The sequence below is a fragment of the Protomyctophum parallelum genome, assembly GCF_964188405.1.
Source record: "Protomyctophum parallelum genome assembly, chromosome: 9".
NCBI lineage: Eukaryota > Metazoa > Chordata > Actinopteri > Myctophiformes > Myctophidae > Protomyctophum > Protomyctophum parallelum.
The window spans coordinates 8059638-8065738 of NC_139706.1; positions in this window are offsets into that span (position 1 = coordinate 8059638).

Below are 6101 nucleotides of genomic sequence, written 5' to 3' on the forward strand. Positions count from 1 at the left end.
CACAGCAGACAACACAAGCAACAGCAGCAAAGAAGCAAAAAACTACCTTAAGCCGTCTTCTATAATTGACTTCATCAGTTGTGTAAGTTAAACTTTGGAACACATGGATACTAGAGATGGAGCCTCCAGCTCTCTCTTTAGTTCATGATGAGCCCTCCAGCCGTGTCTCCAGACATCTTCATCCTCCATCCATCCTCATTCTCCTGGCTGCCATCTTCTCACTCAGCCTTGGATGTTCAGTACTGCACATATCATTCTGGTGTAGTGCAGTGGTCAGGGATTAGGGCAGCTAGGCTCTAGGGTCCAGCATTCACAGCATGTCACAGGAGAATGGATGGACTCAGGGCTGAGAAGAAGCTGAGCTTGGGGGTCTGGGGTCAGACTCATCACCATGGCTCGTGTACCTGTGGAGCAGGTTGAGAGAGAAGAGACACACCATAAGCTTTGAAAGAAACAAAGGGCCGATTCATACATAATAAAAGTCTCTAGCAGTGATTCTCAACCTGTTTCATTTCAAAGACCCCCAGTTTGACATGCATTAGTCTACGGACCCAAGTAATGGCATTTCTATCTCTGGGACCCCCAATTTATAAGTGGAACCAAATGGACCCGTTAGGGTCCACTTGTACACTCTCAGAGTTACAGTCACACCTTTAAGGGTCCATTTTGGTTCCAAACTGTCATTTAGCTGGGGACCCCCTGGAACTCCCTCAAGGACCCCACTTTGGGAACCACTGTTGTACACCGTACCCTGTCACAACTTAAACATACACAGCCTGTATACAGTAGGTACAGTATACTGCATCCTTCCTGTCACATCATACTAGACCAGGTGTTTTCAACAGGTGGTCCGTGGACCACTGGTGGGCCCTGGAAGTATTGCATGTAGTCCCTGACCATTCATTTAGTAATGTAGGATTTGTTGATTTTTAAGAATGTCATTCCACTTCCGCTGGTGACCTATGATGACCGTCCATGTAGTCATTTACCAACAAATTGGAGGTCCAGAAATTCAACAGAAAAAGGGAGTAAGAATCTCAAGAGGGGGAAGTGCAGTGGATTGTCTGGTTGAGTCATTGTTATTATTAGGAAATTATTAGTAGTCAGTCAGTGGACAATTGGTTAAGAAACAGTGGGATGTTGTATACACATGGGATGCATAGAAAGTGTTACAAAATAAATCCATTCCCCACCCAACAGTGGTCCCCAGGTTGATTCTAAGTCAGGGTGGTGGTCCCTGGTTCACAATCAGTTGAAAACCCCTGTATTACACAGCCTAGTAGTATACGTATGGGTGTTCGTAGTGTTTGTTTTATATCGGATAAATAATATATTTTAGGACGGAAGCTGTGGGGACTTTGGATAGGGGTGTAACGATACATTGTAACAGCGATACGATACATGGTTGGCGATACGATATACATACATGGACGATATTGGTTCATTATGGTGATACGATATGATTCAATGATTTAAAATAGATACAGTAACTATTTATGTGAAACATGTGGATAGAGCAGGTTTTTTAAAGGGAAACATTTATCTCTGGCAAATACATGGATATTATATTTGAAAACATTATGGACCTGCAGCTTGACACGAACACAGAGAATAGACACATTTATCGATAGACCAAGTGTAGCGATATGGAAGGGAAAAGTGATGAAAAACATTTGAACTTTTTTCTTCCTAAAATCGCTAAATACAAGGCACAAGTGCTTAGTATGAATACAATTGATTATTTGCATTGCAAAGCGATTCGATACCGATTATTTGCATTTCAAAACGATACGATACAAAGTCAAACGATTACGATAAGTTTTCATTTTTCGAGTTTTCATTTCGATATATCGACATTCTTGAAATGTAAAATCGATTTTTCGATGCAGTTACTATATGTTACACCTCTAACTTTGGACAATGCCTGCACTAGGGTAGGCCTATAGTAGCCTTTGCCTTGAAATAAATTGATAGAAATCCATATGTGCAATTCAGGTTGTAACACTTTTGGGTTCAATTAAACCATCATTGGTAAACTGAAGAATGACATTTTATATAAAGGGTTTGGTGCTGTGCTGTGACACCCCAAACAAAACAGAGTCACTCTGTATGTCTGTATGTTTATTTACGACAAGCACCTTTGTTCATGTCTAGCCATTCACCCTCCCTCAGTCCCTCTCCCTCCCTCTCTCTCACACACACACACACACACAGCATTAGCATAGCTAACTCACCTGCAGAATAAACGAACAAGCAGTTTGTTGTGAAGATGAATTAACTTATTTTTCAAACTGTCACACACACACACAGAGCGAGCAGTTTTCACCCTGACTCTCAACTTCCATGAGGTGTAAAGTTACATTACAAGTAGTTTATTTCATTATTTTTTAAACTCGTGTCTATGTCTGTCTGTTTGCAGCAGCAGGTGTGGTTACTGTGGTCAGGTGGAGGGCGGAGGGGGCGTGGCTACCGGAGGATTTGAAAGAGCGCGCTTGACGCTAGCCTTTAGCTTGACGCCTGCTCACAGTGCCCCCCCCCCCCCCCCTTGGGAAGTCTGGAACCTTGTTTTAGGTGCTGTACTTGGTACCAAGAGGTGCATGCATAGTCGAAGAAACCAGCTTGTACGAGAGCTCCTGTTAGGGTCTTCAAGGTGTTTTTGTTGACCAGTTACCACATTTACCACATGTCCACATTGTGGACAACATCTTATCTTATTCAATGACATCACAATTCCATGATGTGGTATCATAGGAGAGATAACAGGCAAATGTTGATGTAAATTAAGTAATGTAGATATAGTTTTACAATAATTTAACTCTTGAGAAAAACAAAATAAAACAAATGGGTGCATTTGGTTAAAAATTGTTCAAATCCATAAGGGTCATTTGGCTGCAAACTCCATCATTTAAGTTTAACTGGGACCACCTGGAACTCCCTCAAGGACCACTGAGTGGTCCACCCAGACCACTGGTGGAGAACCAATCAATCAATCCAGTACCAGTAGGAAATACATTTGGTCATGTATAGCTTACTTTAGACGCGGTAAACATTATTCAAGCTGTCCAATGCATTTGAGGCCCACTGTAATAACATATTCAGACTTTCAAATGAATCTTTTTAGACAACCCACAGCTTAAAGGAGTAGTTCGTAAGACTTATAAGCTGCTTACTTTCACGAGGCAGTTGATGGGCACATTGGGCAGGGTAGGCCCATCATTCTCAAGAAGTATGGAGCCTTTCATCATCTCTGTAACGAAGATTCGGCCAAAGTTGTTCTCTGTTGATGCGACGACATGACCCATTTCTACCCATTAAGTGTGAGTTAAAATCAAATGTGATGACAATACATAATACACCTGTTCAAGCTCATAGCGCGCCACTCGATGGCACGCTGAGCGTGTAGATCTGCTATTTTTCAATAGCTAAAGCATAACATAATGATAACACCAAAAGGGGTTTCCCCCCAGAAGGGGTTTTAACCAACTGGAGTCCACAAACATAGAGCAAGACAATTATAGGATGCTTTTTGTGTGTATGTTTTATTCAAAAGTAATGAAGACACATCAGTCTGCGGTCCTGTGGCTACCAGCTTTTCCCCATCCTCCCTGTCAATTATGTATCCATCACAAGGTTTATTTATTTATTTGGCAGTGATTTGATGACTATATAGGCTGACAATTTCAACCTTAACACAAAGAAACCGGGGAAAAGAAATATTATCCTTTGCCTTTATTGGAAATTCTTTACATGTGAACCCCCCCCACCCCAAACTGTCCCCTGCCTGGCCCCAGATTTAGTGACTATAAATATATATATATATATAAAATGAAGTGTAAAAGACTTTGTTTGGTTCCTCCAGAAAAAAGCATTTACAACAGTCAGATCTTTTTCTTGAGGGCAGCCACTTCTGCATGTTTTTTAAAACTCAAAGCAAATGAAGAGTGATTTTAAACAGCCAATAATTTGCAATCATGTCACATACAGTTGAAAATGGGGGGAAACACCAACAAAGGAACCCAAAGCCTGTTTAAGAAAATCTGCAATGTCCAAATAAAGTCTGAAACCAGGAGGGAAAAAATGTGTTACCAGCGCTATAACAAACACTGGGAAAAAAGAAAAAGCAGCAGGCCACAGTACATACAAAACAGGGCAAACAATGTATCTGTAACCAACTGCCTAATCAGTATATACACACACATCACAACCCCCTACAAAAAACAATCTGCACATTCAAGGGGGAGCAAACCAATTCCCCGCAATTTGCTGGGCACAATGGCTAGCAGATTTCAAAAAATGGACTAGCTGCTAACATTCTGTCCAAAAGAGGCCTCCGGTGCAAATGTTGCAGGATTTGAGTCCCCTAGTACCTGGCTGCCCATTTACAGGAAAGCCAATAGTGCATGGTAGACCCACAAAGCACCTGGACGTTGGTGTTACGCCTCCACAATCATCATAGTTTACACAACATTGTCTAAGATTACTTGGGACACCTTTGCACAACGCAATGATAAGTGCAGCAGCAGACTGCCACCTGCTGTCACTGACAGGACACACTGCAGAGTTGGTCACTGGGCCTCCATACAAGTCTAATGCACAAGCATTTGACTTGTCATACTATTTTCCCCTCCATTAAGAGATGCAAAATGGAATAAGGGCAGTTGTCAGATGAAGTCAAATTCTGATTCATATTCGATTGTCCGAGTGGACAAGGAGTGCCTTGGGTAGGTTTTAGCAAAGAAGAGAAGTGGTTAACAATTACAAGGATCACATACATGTAGCCGAATAAAATGTTGTGCAAAGAAAAGAGTCCAAACTTCAAAATGCCCGTTTCTATTTTTCAAACACTGGTTACAATAGTTATGCATTTATTTATTCAATATAATCAAGTATGGTCCTGCCACGGCTGGCTTAATCGAAGTACATATCAAAATATAGTGCTGGTGAGCATGAGACAGATTAAGGGGTTTCTCCAATATGGCAGGGCAGCTCTGATGACAAAACGAACACACAACAGCACAACGGTTCCCCCACCTCCAAAAGCATCTTGTAACCAAGGATCAGCGATGGAATTTAAAATGTCAGTTCTAGCCTGTCGAGGTCTAGCTAATTCCACACTGGGTGCAGGCACACTTTGGCGTCAAGAAGTGGCAAGAAAACACCTAGACCAGGGCGCGCTAGCATCATTTCCATCCACCAGCTGTTTAAAAACCCTAGGATAGGCGTTGTCTTGCCGCCTCTTGACGCAAAAGGTGTGCCTGCACCCTATGCCAGCCCAGAAGTCAATGTCTGGCTGTTAACATCCATATGATGTCATCCATAGATTTGTAGTGGAACAGAGAGGAACTTGTTAAGCCCATTAACAACCTGGCCCAGAGTGGTCTGCACAGGGGACCGGGGATGGTGAAGAACTAATTTCAACCATCTGCAATGCCTTCCGTTTTCCAAAACCCTGGGACAGAGACCTCCATTCTGCCTGCAGGTAATAAAACATAGATATATGAATGCCTTAACAAAACAAACACAGAGACAACGTTTAATTATTAATCACCGGCGTTATTAACGACAAGCTTAATTAATCAGCCGTTATAAACGACAAAGCATAACACTTGAACGATGGATGATTGATTGTTACTGCTACAACTTTTTTTGCAATACCCGAGTAAACTGATGGCTGGATTCTGTGTATTGTGTGTGTGTGTGTGTGTGTGTGTGTGTGTGTAGCCTGAGGAAAGACCTCCGATTAAAAACAGAAGGCTGGTGTTTTCAGGGTCATGCAAAGCAATCCTTTAGCAGAGGCCTGCTGTTCCAGGGTCATGTAGATTAGTGGTTCTCAAACGTTTTAGCCAGTGACCCAAAAGACCAATTTGATACTAAAATAAAAGATCTACAAGCTCACAAGGTGTCGTTTCACGTCGCGTTGTGAGCTATTGATTGATCGGCTATTTTCACTACTACTTACTAGTTTTCTAATTTATCAAATTACTTTCTTTTCTTTTTTTGTAATGTTCTTTGAAAATGTTTTGAAATAAGAATTAAAAACTAAATGTAGGAAAGCCAAGGGACCCATAAAAATGGATCCCGACCCAGTGTTTGGGAGCCAC